Below are 15177 nucleotides of genomic sequence, written 5' to 3' on the forward strand. Positions count from 1 at the left end.
AGGCTGCTGGTTGTGGTCCATTAGCTGGAAAATCTTTGTGCAGGGTGCAGCTGGGCGTGCCATTGTTACGCACATGACAGCGCGGTTTTAGATTGGCTAGTCCTTCGGTCACGAGTTTGGTGAGAAGGGCTGGGATCTGATGCCACGATCGTCACAGCCACTGCTAGGCACAAGTGGGTGGCACTGCAGGGCACAGGTGGGTGGCACTGATGGTCACAGGTGGGTGGCACTGATGGGTACAGGTGGGCAGAACTGATGGACACAGGTAGGTGGCACAGGTGGGCAGCACTGCTAGACACTGATTATCAGGGCCCTGATCACCAGTGCCCTGATGATCAGAGCTGATCACTTTTCTGACAATTGTCAGTTATTAGCAGTACTTTCCTCACGCTGTTACAGCGTGATGAATGTGCAGTCAATAACCGGCAACTGTATTTATCTGGTGATCTGCTGTGTCATTGGATACAGCTGATCATGTGGTAAAAGGATGCTGTGATTGGACATTTACAATATCACATGATCAGCTGTGTCCGTGGGACACAGTGATCACTGTCTATGGACATCCTCCCAGAACTAGACAACCGCGCTGTAGCCGTCTTTTGGCGCGGTAGGGAAGAGGTTAATATAAATGTGCCCATCAGAGTGCCCCATAATATAAAATGTGCCCATCAGCACGTCCCTTATTTTATGTTAAGGGGCACTCTGGCAGACACATGTGGTATCACCATATTCAGGAGTTAGAGAATGTGTTTTGAGGTGTAATTTTAAGTATGCCTATGCTGTGTAATAGATATATCTCATAGATTGACAAACTTTGCGTAAAAAAAAAAAAATTTTCATTTTCTTTTCACATTTTCAAAAAACTTGTGGCAAAACATGAAGTCTTCAGAAGACTCCCCATGTCTCTTAAAACATACCTTGAGGTGTTTTCTTTCCAAAATGGGGTCATTTTGTGAGTAATTCCATTGTCCTGATGCGCCAGGACCTCCAAAATGGCGATAGGTAGTCAAGAAATTAGATGTGTAATTTTTGCCCTTAGAACACCAAAAGATGCTTATTGGATGTGGAGCCCCTCTATGTGGCTAGGCTGTGAAAAAGTCTCACACATGTGGTATCGCCATATTCAGGAAGAGTTAGAGAATGCGTTTTGTGGTGTAACTTTAAGTACTGTATGCCTGTGCTGTATAATAGCAATATCTCATAGATAGACAACTTAGATAGATAAAAAACAAAAATTCACTTTCTTTTTACATTTTCGAAAAACTTGTGGCAAAAAATGAAGTCTTCAGAAGACTCTGCATGCCTCTTAAAACATACCTTGGGGTGTTGCTTTCCAAAACGGGTTCATTTTGTGGAAAATTCCATTGTCCTGGTGCTCCTGGACCTCCAAAACTGTGATAGACAGTCAAGAAATTAGATGTGTAATTTTTGCCCCTAGAACGCCTAAGAGTGCTTATTGGATGTGAGGCCCCTCTATGTGGCCAGGCTGTAAAAAAGTTTCACACATGTGGTATCACCATACTCAGGAAGAGTAGCAGAATGTGTTTTCGGGTGTAATTGCAAGTATGCCTATGCTGCGTAAGAGAAAATACTTGTTAAAATGACAACTTTGTGGGAAAAAATAATTATTTACTTTCATAATTTCCCCCAAAAATTGCAAAAAATTACAACTTCAAAAAACTCCCCATGCCTCTCATTAAATACCTCAGATGGTCTACTTTCCAAAAAGGGTCATTAGGAGGGTATTTGTACTGTCCTGGCATTTTAGGGCCCCAAGAAATGATATAGGAAGTCAGTACATCAGGATTAATCAATTTTCAAATATATATAGCATGGTCTGTGGACACTATAACTTTCACACAGACTAAATAATATATATTGATTTGGGTTATTTCTACCAAAAAAAGGTAACACAATGGATTTTGGCCTAAATTTATGAAAAAGGTATATTTATTTGCAAAATTTAATAACAAAAACATGCTTTTTTTTCAAAATTTTCATTTTTTTTGTTTTTGTAGCAAAAAATAAAAACCCAGTGGTGATTAAATACCACCAAATGAAAGCTCTATTTGTGTGAAAAAATGATAATTTTGGATACAGTGTTGTATGCCTGAGTAATTGTCATTCATAGTGTGAGAGCGCTCAAAGCTGAAAGCTGAAAACTGGCCTGGACTGGAAGGGGGTGAAAGTGTCCGGACTTGAAGTGGTTAAATATATTCTGCCAGTTTTTCACTTCCTTACTACCATTGCTTTTTTCATTAACATTTTTTGCAAAAGACAGAACATGCATAGCTTTTTATGACTAATGTGAGTCAAGTACAGTATATCAAACATTTAGGCTGGTATACCTAAGTCTGAAAGGATGTGAACGTGCACACTCCTCTATTTATACTATTGCATATTCTATTCAGCATTGGAATGATGCTTCAAAAGGAGAGGTACCATTGCAGTTGAATACTGAAGGATCAGGCACCACCAATACTACCAAGAGAGTAGTCCAAAATACAAGGGTGGAGTTTGTGTGCAGCAATTTGTTCCTATGGGGGCAGATTTTTTTTACTTTCAATATTCTTATTCAGGATTTTAGACCCCTGATGCCTCTTCTGCTCTCCAAGGCAGCTGATCAAACACAGATTTGTTTGATTAGCTTTTTCCCTGGCTGTAATGGACAGGTCAAGACAACTCTGAAACGGGAAGTGACTAAATCATTGTCGTTTATGACTTCATTCATTATAAATGGGGGGTAAAAAATTCTCCAACTGTCATCAGCTGAAAAAAAGAACAGATTGTAACAGCACTGGTAGCTTTGGTAAATGTTTAATGCTTACAGGATACCCGTATTTTGGTGCCATGATCAGGATCTTTTTATTTTAGATGTTTCTGCGCTATTTGCAGAACGTCAGCTCTTTTTTCATGGCATAATGTTCAGGTTTGCAGGAAAACCACAGAAGTCAGTGTTAAAAGAACAGGACAAAGACAGAAAGAGAAGGGGGCAGAAAGAAAGGAGCAGGAGGAAGGAGGATGGGAGGGGGGTGGTAGAAGTTCCTGTAGGGCTGGGTAGGAGTTAAGACATAAGAAACACCCATACCAAGTGGGCACAGGGTAGGAAAAGTATAGGCCCACCATGAATTCCATATTCAAACATTTGGCATGGGAGTCATGTTAAATACTGGACATTTTTTCATGTAACATCAGGGTTGTCAGGCTGTTTTTCACCATTTGAAACTAAGGTATACCTTAGAACATTGAACAGTTGCATTCCAGCCCTTTCAGAGTCGAGACATTCTTTTTTGTGACACCGTTCCAGTGCCTCATAAAAAGAAAAATGCAAGAAAGTTTGGGACAGCGGTATGCAATAAACTTTTGTATGACTCTGGGTAAAAGTGCATCAGAAACTTTAGAAATGGTGAGGAAAGCTTATGGATAAGCTACGCTATCATCTGCACAAGGCATTCAAGGAAGGACAAAAAGGTGTTTGAAGACGAACAATGATCAGGACACCCCTCTTCATCAAAAACAGAACAGAATATGGATGCAATGAGGCCTGTTCTCAACCGTGACCGAGGCTCACTATCAGAATGATTGCAGAGGAAACAGGAATTGTTAAGTCAATTTTTCATGAAATTGTGACTCAGGGTTTGAACATGAGAAAAGTGTGTGTGGTGCTTCTGATATGTAAAAAGATTTACCTTTATTCTTAGAATTCATAGAATATTTCACAATGACCACTTGTTTAAAATGTTCCATATTCTTACTTCATATATTTACTATAAATATACATTTGTGAAGAAATTTCTTCAACATACTTGAAGGCTATCACAATTCAGATGATAACAAGATGTACGTATTACTGTTCATCAATTGATAAACTATTTCATTATAAAAAATTCATTAAATTGAATTCTAAATGCCTGTTTAAAATATTGATTTATGGAACAACCTTGGTGGTATGTCACATCCATACTTTCACAACCACTTAGATGAGCTCTAAATAAAATTATATTGCATTATAACTTTATGAGCTACTTGTTGCTGTCATTCACTAGTGAATATCTACTTACTTCTTGATTTGCTGTTTACCCCAGTCTTGTGAGTAAGCTTTTTGTTGAAATTTCACTGGATATAATTGGATGCTTGATGTGCTTGATGTGTACTTCACTGCATTTCACATTAACTGAACCATTTGGAGTAGTCAACAATACTGGTGCTCTAAATTCAAAGTCTTATATCTTATTATTAAATAAGAAACCCTTGAATGTGGTCAGCTGATCCATCACACTGGATACATTGGATGAGAGAAGGAGGAGAGCACCATATGACTGACCCCCTCACCCAACTGATTATCCCTTCAATATAAGTGGCATCTAGATGACGTGTTGTAGAGATGATCCATTTAGATTGCTTGCTTTGCTTTCTAAAATTTGATTGTTTACCTGATTGTTTTTCCACAGCTGGGCAGCACAGTGCATGCCCTGAGTAAAAGGTCCAGTGATTTTCATCTACACCATAAGATAACATTGCTGCATTTTATGTATAAATAGGAATTTGGCAATATCTTTGATTACCTCAGGTGTATCTGGTACATGCCCTTAATAAATATTGGGAAGATTTGGTACAGTCTCTGTAGACTGTGCATAGGTGGAATAACTACCAGCTACTTCATCTTGGCAAGAAAATGTTGTAGTATCTCCTGAAGATGAAATCTAAATAATAGTAAAGACATTAGAAAGAAAAATAATGTGCAGTGGGTGGTAGCTCATAGGAACCCATTACCAGCTAAGACATTATTTCAGTTCTGGCCTTTTAGGATTCCTTCACGTTAATGTTCTCCACTACCTTACTGAACAAGTCCCTCAGTTGGCACTTCTCTTTAGCAGAAAGTGGAAGCCCAGAATGGCTTAAATCACAAAAAGTCCTGAAAGAACTCAACTTGAACAAGACTGATTTTTCCAACAACAAGTAGCTGCTGAGCTGGGTATGGTATGGTATTGGCATTTGCAGTGGAACTCCTTAATCAGGGATGGAAAAGATGGAAAGGATGAAATGGACACTTTGGTTTGAGTTGGGGATTGATTATGTCTCCTTTCAAAATATATTACATAGCCAGGTATGAAAGATAAAGTATTGGTGATGTCTCCATTTACAATGTACTACTGTACTTAGCAAGCTATGATATGTATTACTTAACCAGGTATGAAAGAGGAACTGTGGAGCTGAAGTATGGTTATGGAGGCCAGGTATTTTTGCAGGCACACTGCTGAGTGATGAGTGATTCTTTTTTTTTTAACCCTTTAAATTTTTCACTTCTCAACATAGAAGTGCAAATCAGTTATGAAGTATATTTACCTAAAATGGAAATTATACTAATATAATAGATGGCTTATGTGAAGAGTAGCTGGATAAAATAATGGACACACCTAACAATAAATTATCATCAGGACTTTATTTTCTGTTAGTAATGGACTGCTGTTATTCAAGTTCACAACTGTATATACAGTCATGGCCGAAATTGTTGGCACCCTTGATATTTCTCCAGGAAATCATGTATTTCTCACGAAACGTATTGCATTAACACATGTTTTGCTATACACATGTTTATTCCCTTTGTGTGTATTGGGACAAAACAAAAAAAGGGAGGAAAGAAAGCAAATTCGACATAATGTCACACAAACCTCCAAAAATGGGCTGGACAAAAGTATTGGCACCCTTTCACAACTGCGGATAAATAAGAATGTTACAAGCATGTGATGCTCCTGTAAACTCACCTGGGGCAAGTAACAGGTGTGGGCAATATAGAAATCACACCTGAAAGCAGATAAAAAGGAGAGACGTTCACTTAACCTTTGCATTGTGTGTCTGTCTGTGCCACACTAAGCATGGACAACAGAAAGAGGAGACGAGAACTGTCTGAGGACCTGAGAACCAAAATTGTGGCAAAATATCAACAATCTCAAGGTTACAAGTCCATCTCCAGAGAACTAGATTTGCCTTTGTCCACAGTGCGCAACATTATCAAGAAGTTTGCAACCCATGGCACTGTAGCTAATCTCCCTGGTCGTGGACGGATGAGGAAAATTGATGAAAGATTGCAACGCAGAATAGTCCGGATGGTGGATAAGCAGCCCCAAACATGTTCCAAAGACATTCAAGCTGTCCTGCAGGCTCAGGGAGCATCAGTGTCAGCGCGAACTATCCGTCGACATTTAAATGAAATGAAACGCTATGGCAGGAGACCCAGGAGGACCCCACTGCTGACACAGAGACATAAAAAAGCAAGACTACAGTTTGCCAAAATGTACTTGAGTAAGCCAAAAGCCTTCTGGGAAAACGTCTTGTGGACAGATGAGACCAAGATAGAGCTTTTCGGTAAAGCACATCATTCTACTGTTTACCGAAAACGGAATGAGGCCTACAAAGAACAAAACACAGTACCTACGGTAAAATATGGTGGAGGTTCAATGATGTTTTGGGGTTGTTTTGCTGCCTCTGGCACTGGGTGCCTTGACTGTGTGCAAGGCATCATGAAATCTGAGGATTACCAAAGGATTTTGGGTCGCACTGTAGGGCCCAGTGTCAGAAAGCTGGGTTTGCGTCCAAGATCCTGGGTCTTCCAGCAGGACAATGACCCCAAACATACGTCAAAAAGCACTCAGAAATGGATGGCAAAGAAGCGCTGGAGAGTTCTGAAGTGGCCAGCAATGAGCCCAGATCTAAATCCCATTGAACACCTGTGGAGAGATCTTAAAATTGCTGTTGGGAAAAGGTGTCCTTCCAATAAGAGAGACCTGGAGCTGTTTGCAAAGGAAGAGTGGTCCAAAATTCCGGGTGAGAGGTGTCAGAAGCTTATTGATGGTTATAGGAAGCGACTGATTTCAGTTATGTTTTCCAAAGGGTGTGCAACCAAATATTAAGTTAAGGGTGCCAATACTTTTGTCCAGCCCATTTTTGGGGTTTTGTGTGACATTATGTCATATTTGCTTTTCTGCCTCTGTTTTATATTTGTTCCAATACATACAAAGGGAATAAACATGTGTATAGCAAAACATGTGTTAATGCAATACCTTTTTTGTGTGAAATACTTGATTTTCAGGAAAAATATCAAGGGTGCCAACAATTTCGGCCATGACTGTATGTGATATACAGTATGTGGCATTGTTAGAATAGTTGTTAACCAAAAAAAAGTTGAATGGTCAGGCTATTGGTGCCCCTGAACATTGACTTTTACACAGATCGCTACATCCATGCACACGCAAAGATGTGTAGGAAAAAATGTCCACACTATACAGCACATTAGTATATTGTCTGATTGATTAGTGATCACACTTTTGGGCAAAGAAGTGTGTCAAGTGTACATTTATATAAACGTACCTGAGGGTGAATGTCAGGCACTCACATGGAGGTAGTCCATTCCAGAAGACCATATCCTAGGTGCTGCAATGCTGGGGTAAGCAGTTCAAGCAGCCAATCAATTCTGAAAGTCAAAAATAAATTATTATGTGTGTATTTTAAGAATCAAAGTAGTAAAACAGCTGATTTAGAGAAATATAAGAAACCTACACTGGAATGGTCATCTGAGTGTAATTTCTGAATTTGACCAGATGTGCCCAGAGCTCTTCATAGAGAAACCATAATTGCTCTCTCAACTTGCACAGCTGTAGAATGTGATGTACCCTGTATCTTCTGGATTGCCTATGAAGCAGCATCTGCTTCCAAGCAAGAATTGCTGCAAAGCAGATCAAAAAAGAGGAATCCATTGCTCACCACCTACAAAATACACCGTGCACCTCACTTCTCAAAACTCACAAAATAGAAAAGGGAACATAAAAATATATATAGGGATGAAAACACACTTAAAATGCACATAAAATATATGTATTATGTGTTGCGCAGTATGTATTGCGCAGTATGTGATGCATTGATATGCATAACATGCAGTACATTGGTAAAAAAAATGGGTAACGTTATTTTTGCAGCTTTGTTGAGGCTGGATCACAGAAGTACAGATTCACATGTCTTGTAAATGTAAAAGCTTAAATTTAATTACATTTAGCAATTATAACAATAGATGCATGCCAATCTCTGCTGGAGGACTTTTTACCACTGTTCCTCTTCACTTGATGCAGATTGTCCATGTTTGGCTCATGCAGTCATAATTTTGGTTGTTCACTCAGATACAATGAATAATTTCACTTTTCTTTTGACTGGTGTACTTACAATTCATGTAGTAGCTAGTTGACCTCTTTGGAACTTTGTTATTTGCTTCATGTTGCTTTAAATACTCACATAACAAAGTGCTAATTGATACACCTGTTTTATAGCTAGCGCCTACTGTTAATTGTCAATTAACCTAAATTGACTCCCCAGTGCACCTGTTTTGTAATTGTGGGTTTTTTTTAATACTTCAGAGATTTATTCCGGTAACCCATCACTTCTAGTAAAAAGAATGTCCTAAAACAAATGGCTTTAGATCAAGCTAAAAAGGATATTGGGTAAATGGGATAGAACAGTGAAGTATTTTGCTATAATTTTTTCTTTAATGAAAGAAGATCACAAAAAAAAAACTTTATTAAAAAAAAGAATATTGCCTTTGCCATATAAAATTTACCTTTTACACTAAATAGATGAATAAATTGGGAGGGAATAATAAGTTCAAATGGTATTCTATTCACAATAAGTATGAGGGAGATTGAGGGCTGTTTTTCAGTGTGTCAGTAAATCACATTTATTTGGGTTAAGAATTTCTTTGAGATTTAGGGTCTTTTTCTATTCCCCCATTTTACCCTAAAGTGAGTCTGAATTTCATTGTATCTCTCTCCAGCTTTTATTGATATAGAGGGCAGGGGCAGACTGACCATTTGGAAACTCAGGCACTGCCCGAGGGCCCGGGGTCAGTAGGGGGCCCCATGAGATGCCCCTGGTAACTTTTTCATAGGCTTTTTTGAGTTTGGGCAAGGGCACAGGGACCCCATGATCCCCCATTGCCCAGGGGCTCCATGAGTTGTCAGTTCACCCCTGATAGAGGGGGTCTCTCTTTCCTTTACTTCTGGTCCATTTAAGACAGGCTGTGAATGTGGACAAAATATTATACAAATGGATGATGTTGTACAGACAATAGCTAGCAATAATTTGGAGTGTTATACAAAATATATATTTATAGATTACTACCTTTCTAATGCTGCAATTACCTTTTGATAAATTAAACCATTTGCATTTATATCTCTTTAGTGAGATAAAGAATAATCTCTTAGTTAGCTTTCTAACTTCCTCCAAAGAAGTGAGCGCTGATCCAAGAAATACATTAGTAAAAACTGAAAGATTGTATGAAAGAATGAATTGTAGATCCTAAAATGGTTGTAAACCTCAGACATAAAAAATTAACAAAGCACATCCCAGTATAGTGCATACTAGCCTGAATCCAAAGTCTAGTTTCTCTCTGTTCTCTCCTCTCTCTGCTATCTACACAAGTCACTAATAGAGCACGAAGCCAACACAAAAGCCTGCAGGAAAATGGCCAAATGGCCCGCACTCCCCCCCCCCCCAAAAAAAGCAGGTGACTCATAACTTCAGTTCTGTTTGTTTTTTCTATGAGTCTGTGTACAGGGGAGTGTATCTTTTCCACTCTGCTATCAGATTACACTACAGCTCTATGCTCTAGTTTTGAAGTTATGATGTCAGATCCCCACACCCGCTTTCTACTGCTGAAAAAAATCATGGGTGCGCCCCCTACCCGAGAATGCAAAATTACTTATATATACATGATTTTGCGCACCCATGCCGCCCTGTAGCAGTATATCTACTATAGGGAGGTCGGGAAGTGGTTAAACATTAATATAAATAAATAATGTTTTGTTTTCAGAAATACCTTTTTGGTGTGATAAGTATGTTCTATTTGGATACCATCCCCCTCTTATAGAAATGACAAGTATGAAAATTAAACATTGGGATGTAGGTGTCATGTGTTTCATGCAAAGTGTTAGAACAGTAAAACATGTTTTCTATTGATTTATGCACGTTAAGGCAAAGACATGAGAGCCTTCTTTGCAAATGGAGCAAAAGAATTTTAACCTTTCTTCTGTAAAAGCTTTAAAAATATCTTCTACAGTGAATGGTCAATTACTTGGTCAACTACTCAGTGGAGTGGATTTATTTAAAAAAGGGATGGATCTCTTTCTAAATAACACAATATGCAAAGTTTGTTGGGGGATTTGTGTGATGATGGATGTTTGCTGTGCTTTATTACTTAATACACAACCACTGATATTGCAGGATACCATTGAGGACTTATTGCCTTCATATAAAGTTCAAAATATACCCAGCAACTAACCTTCATAGGCATACTAAATATGTGATAGTGTAATAATAGATGCAGCACAATAAGGAATCCTTTGCCATCATCAACTGGAGGCAGCGAAACCTGACGATGTTTGTTCCTATTCTTTGAAAATGCAAGTCTACAAAAAGAGTGAGTGTACCATCTGATCAAGTTTTTAGGAACCACATACTGTATACAAGTATACCAACCTAATTGATATTATACAATTATCAGTTTGACAGTTGCATTTGTGATGATACAATGGTACAGCCAGGGCTTTCTTTCAATTGGAACTTGGTGAAACTCAGTTCCTTGACCTCTGGCTAAGGCCCTCTGCTCCCTGCTCACCACTACATTTGTAAACACAGATGTCAGGCTTCTGTGTTTACAAGTGACAGCTTGTATCCCACAGATCTGATCTCCTGAGCCGCACCCACTAAATGCAGGATGGGGACAAAGGAGATGCAGGTGCCCAGGGTACAGTGCAGATGTCAACATCCCCCACTGAATGATTTCCCTACAAGTGAGAGAGATGGAGCCACCTACAGTGTACGGGAAGGTACTAGAACTGGCAGAGTGCTTCAGTTTAATATAGCAGCAAAGGTAAGACATGTGGAAGATGCTTGAGCTTTTAAGGAGTGGGGGAGAGGATGGGGGCAGGTGAGATGTGGTTGGATCAATACAGAGGTAAGCTATGTGGAAGAAGGCTGAATTCTGCACTCTGTGTGTAGTGCACCTCTGAACACTGCACTCTGTATGCAGTGCACCCCTAAACTCTGCACTATGTACATAGCACTGCCTCAAACTCTGCACTCTGTGTGGTATTTAATGCTTTTTTAAGAACCTCCTACTGTTAGTGAAATTTGACTACACCCACTATTTGATGCAATTTTGAGGATATCTGTGTAGCGGAAGAGAGGGGTTTTGGGGGTTGTGCTTGAGTTCCTGCACCTATCTTCTGAGAAAAAAAAGCCCTGAGTACAGCGATATACAAGGAATAATGAGTGATGATTGCTATTTTCAGTAATAGCCATCACTAAGATAGAAAAGCCGGAAGAGATTTTTATTTGGTAGGGCTCAGTACAAAGTAAAGGTATTGGCAGTAGCTAACTATACATGGGACATTGAAATGACCCAATGTACAATAGCCAGCAATAAAACTTTATCATTACAAAGTGCTATATATAAAAGGGTCAAACTGTATGACTTAAGCACTCTCAGTAAGTTAAAATTATTTGCATAAAGCAGTCAAAATTAAATGGAAAGTTTAGTCAGCCATTAAAAGCATTTAAAATTCATACAGTATACTTGCAGAAATGGCTTGGTAAAATTAAAGAAAGTCTTACACTCTTTTCATTTGTTAGTAGCTTGTGCTAAGCTTTTCATAGAGCTCTCAAGGGAGTGCATTTGTCAGGCTTTCTATTTTTTTTTACCATATCATTTGTTCTTCTGTACTTCTGTTCTCTGCTTAGTTTTAGCAGATGATGAGTTTAAGGATTTTTTTATTCTCTATTATTTTTGTCGAAGTAATTTTTTACTGCCTAGTTTTTGCAGATTTCACATTTTCCCTAATATTATTTTTAGTTCAGACTTACAAGAGGAAGAAAAATAAAATGCTACTACTACTAATATACTGTATCTGTAGAATGTGGGGACTTCAAGGGGGAAAAGGAAAATGGAGAGAAAAAGCAGTACACACATTTATATTTTTAGCTGAGACCACTTTCATATCACAGGCAGAATCAAGGGCCACGTGCCCACAGTTCATTTTGCAGCATTCAGTGTTTTCTTTCAGTGGAGGTAAATAAAACTCAAGCTCTACCTTTCTCTGCAGATTATTCTTTTTCAGGATTTATAAAGCTTCAAGAGTTTGCTCAACACTTTACAAAATAAAGAGAGACAGTATAGTTACAATACTATACAATACAATACAACAGAGATCAGATATGAATTCATATTTACCCTTTGGTCTCTCAAATGGGGAGGTCTCACACATCCTTCATTCAGTTTGCTCAGTGCTTTACAAAATAAAGGGAGACATTACAGTTACAATACAATTCAATACAAGAGGGATCAGAAATGAGCTCATTTTGTATCCTTTGGTCTCTAGACTCAGATGGGGAGGCCTCACACATCCTTCACCCAAACCTAACTATTCACCTAATCAATAATCTACAGATTCTCCTATTAGTACCTCTAGTTACGATGGAGGCTGAGACATCTGCATACCTAGGAACCTTACTGAAAGTTTTTTTTAAGCAAAAGATAACATGTCTGAATTATGGCTCTGTCTATACCTCAAAGTAGATTCTCCCTCCTCAATTGTTGCTGAAGGACCTCTGTCGTTCAGCAGCAGTTGCTCTACCTCCTGGTTGGAGGACCATTTCTAACAATCAGAGAGCTCAACCTCTTTTATCATATTAATGTAAGGTAAGTAGGGTCAAACCCCTTTACCCCAAAACAAAAAGGTAATATATTTTGGAATACAGTCCTTAGATGTGGTGGCTGCATTTTTTTCCCCTTTTTTTCCTTTTTTATTAGCTAAACATTTTAGGCAAATACAGAAAATACCTTTTGCTTTCGCCAGAAATGCAATGTCATTGTTACCTCTTCCCCAGCTTTCTTCTGTAAACTACAAATTGCCCTACCCCCCATGTAATGGAAATGAAGAGAGCAGAATAGGGTGACAACCATGGCACCCTCTGTAGATACAGTGGAGGAGTGATGTAGCCACCCAGGGACAGGAAGTATGTTATTTGCAGGATTACTAGTTGAAAATAAAGCTAAGGAAATAAGAAGCTGCAATATATTTTTAGTTTTGGATTTACATATACTTTAAGGACCCACTTATATACTGTATCTGTCCACCTAAGACTCATATTTTAGATTTAGAGAGCTGAATCAGGCATGAAATGTCTTCATAAGAGTTCAAAAGCCTTCTGATCACCTACATGCATGTCTAAGTAAGTACTGCTTTGTTCTATCAGTTTTAAAGCTTCACATTCATGGTGTGCACTAGGATCTGCTTTTAATCATTATCATAATCACATCAGTCACAGAATATGCCATCAATTATCACTCAGTGTGATGCGCTCCTGTGATTCCTAAGTAGATTTGTTAAACTTCAGTTTTTCAACTACACCTGTCACTCGTCCTTCTTACTGTCCACTCATTGTCCTAATCAACGTCCTACAGAATGATAGTAAATTTCTAGTATGAATTGCAAGCTGTCACTAACTATGTTCACTTTTTCTGTGGCACAGAATTGTTAACATTGCCATTGTTGAAAACACAAACTAGTCAGGGTCAGTTCAGGGTCTTCTAGGGCATTATCTGAATGTAGTGGACTTGTGTGCAGGTTCATAAATTGGGCCCTCTTCCTTGAGTAAAAAGCAAATGCAGCGTACTGTAGGAAAAATGGGGTTTGTTTGCATTGTGCATGGATTTAAAGGTGAGTGGTTAAATAAACTCTTATATGGCCTGTATAATATAGAAGGAAACAGCATAAAATAGGGAATGCACAGCATACAGAATGAGTGAAAGCAGAATAAGGAATGTACAGCACAGTTTACACACTGAGAAGGTGCGAAATAGGGAACACACAGCCCAGTGTAGAGAATGAGAAGGAGTAGAATTAGGCCTCCTTCCCATGGGTGTACTACAGGGCTAGCTTTGCCTGAATGTGCAAGCAGTCCCATTCATTTGAATTGGGACGCAGAAGCTGAACTGATAAAGCACTGATTGCAATGATACCTGTGCATCCACATGTGAGCAAACACAACCCTTGCACAGGTGTACACTATAGTATGCCTATGTGAACAAATCCTAAGGCCGGCCCTAAGGGACCTAAGAATAATCGGCCGATTTTCGCTCTGTTAGTGGGGCTATGGCACCGGCTGATTTTCGTGGTTCCTCCCCATTTCATTTATCGGGCATGCTGGAAAATTTGTGAAAAACTACCGATTTTTTAAATCATTGGTGGTACCATTGGATTACAGAACGAATGATGTTTTCAATTTTCAATCGAAAATCGTTCGGAATTCGACCCATGTATGGCCTGTTTAAGGAATGTCCAGCGAAGTGTACAGAATAAGCAGGTGTGAAATTAGGAATGTACACCACAGTGTACTGAATGAGGAGGTGTGAAATAGGGAATGCACAGCTGAGCATAGAGAATTAGAAGAGGTAAAAGGGAGAAATGTACAGAACAGTGTACAGAATGAGGAGGTGTGGAAAAGGAAAAGTTGACTGAGATGTGGAATAGAGTATGTACAGTGTATTGTACAGAATAAGGCAGTGAGGAATAGAAAGACCTCTTCCTGTGTAACTCACCCTTTGCTGTTTTTACTCTTCCTAGCACTTCCATCCCAATGCCCAATTAAATAAGAGAAACTTTATTCATAATTTTTTTACCCCCCTTACTATATTTTGTGTGCTGGCTTAGCTGAAATAACATACCCACATGCCCAGAAAATCCAGCATAGTTCTTCTGCTTCACATGCCGGGCCCTGTGCCTCCATCTTCCCTTCCTACCTTATTGGGAACTAGCTGCATGTTCCAGGTTCTTGTCATGCCAACTCTCCAGATTTGAAGGGAATTTCCAATGAGGCTGCAAGAGCAGGGGCACATCATTCTCAAGAATATAGGGTGGAAAAAAAAGTAAATAAAATAATCTGGTGGGGGAAGACAATGGAGCAAAGTTTATTTTTTCCAGTACTAGATTCTCTACAAATACTTTACAACTTCTTGCCCACTCTCCTCCCTCCACTCCAGTATCTTATCACACAACTGCCCCACTACCACAACACTGGAACTGCTGATGCATTAACCCCCTCTGCTCCAGCACCTTCCTGCAATTGTCCCTC

The sequence above is a fragment of the Staurois parvus genome, unplaced genomic scaffold (genome assembly GCF_062004578.1).
Source record: "Staurois parvus isolate SC_StPar_1 unplaced genomic scaffold, SC_StPar_1.0 ptg000096l, whole genome shotgun sequence".
Lineage (NCBI taxonomy): Eukaryota > Metazoa > Chordata > Amphibia > Anura > Ranidae > Staurois > Staurois parvus.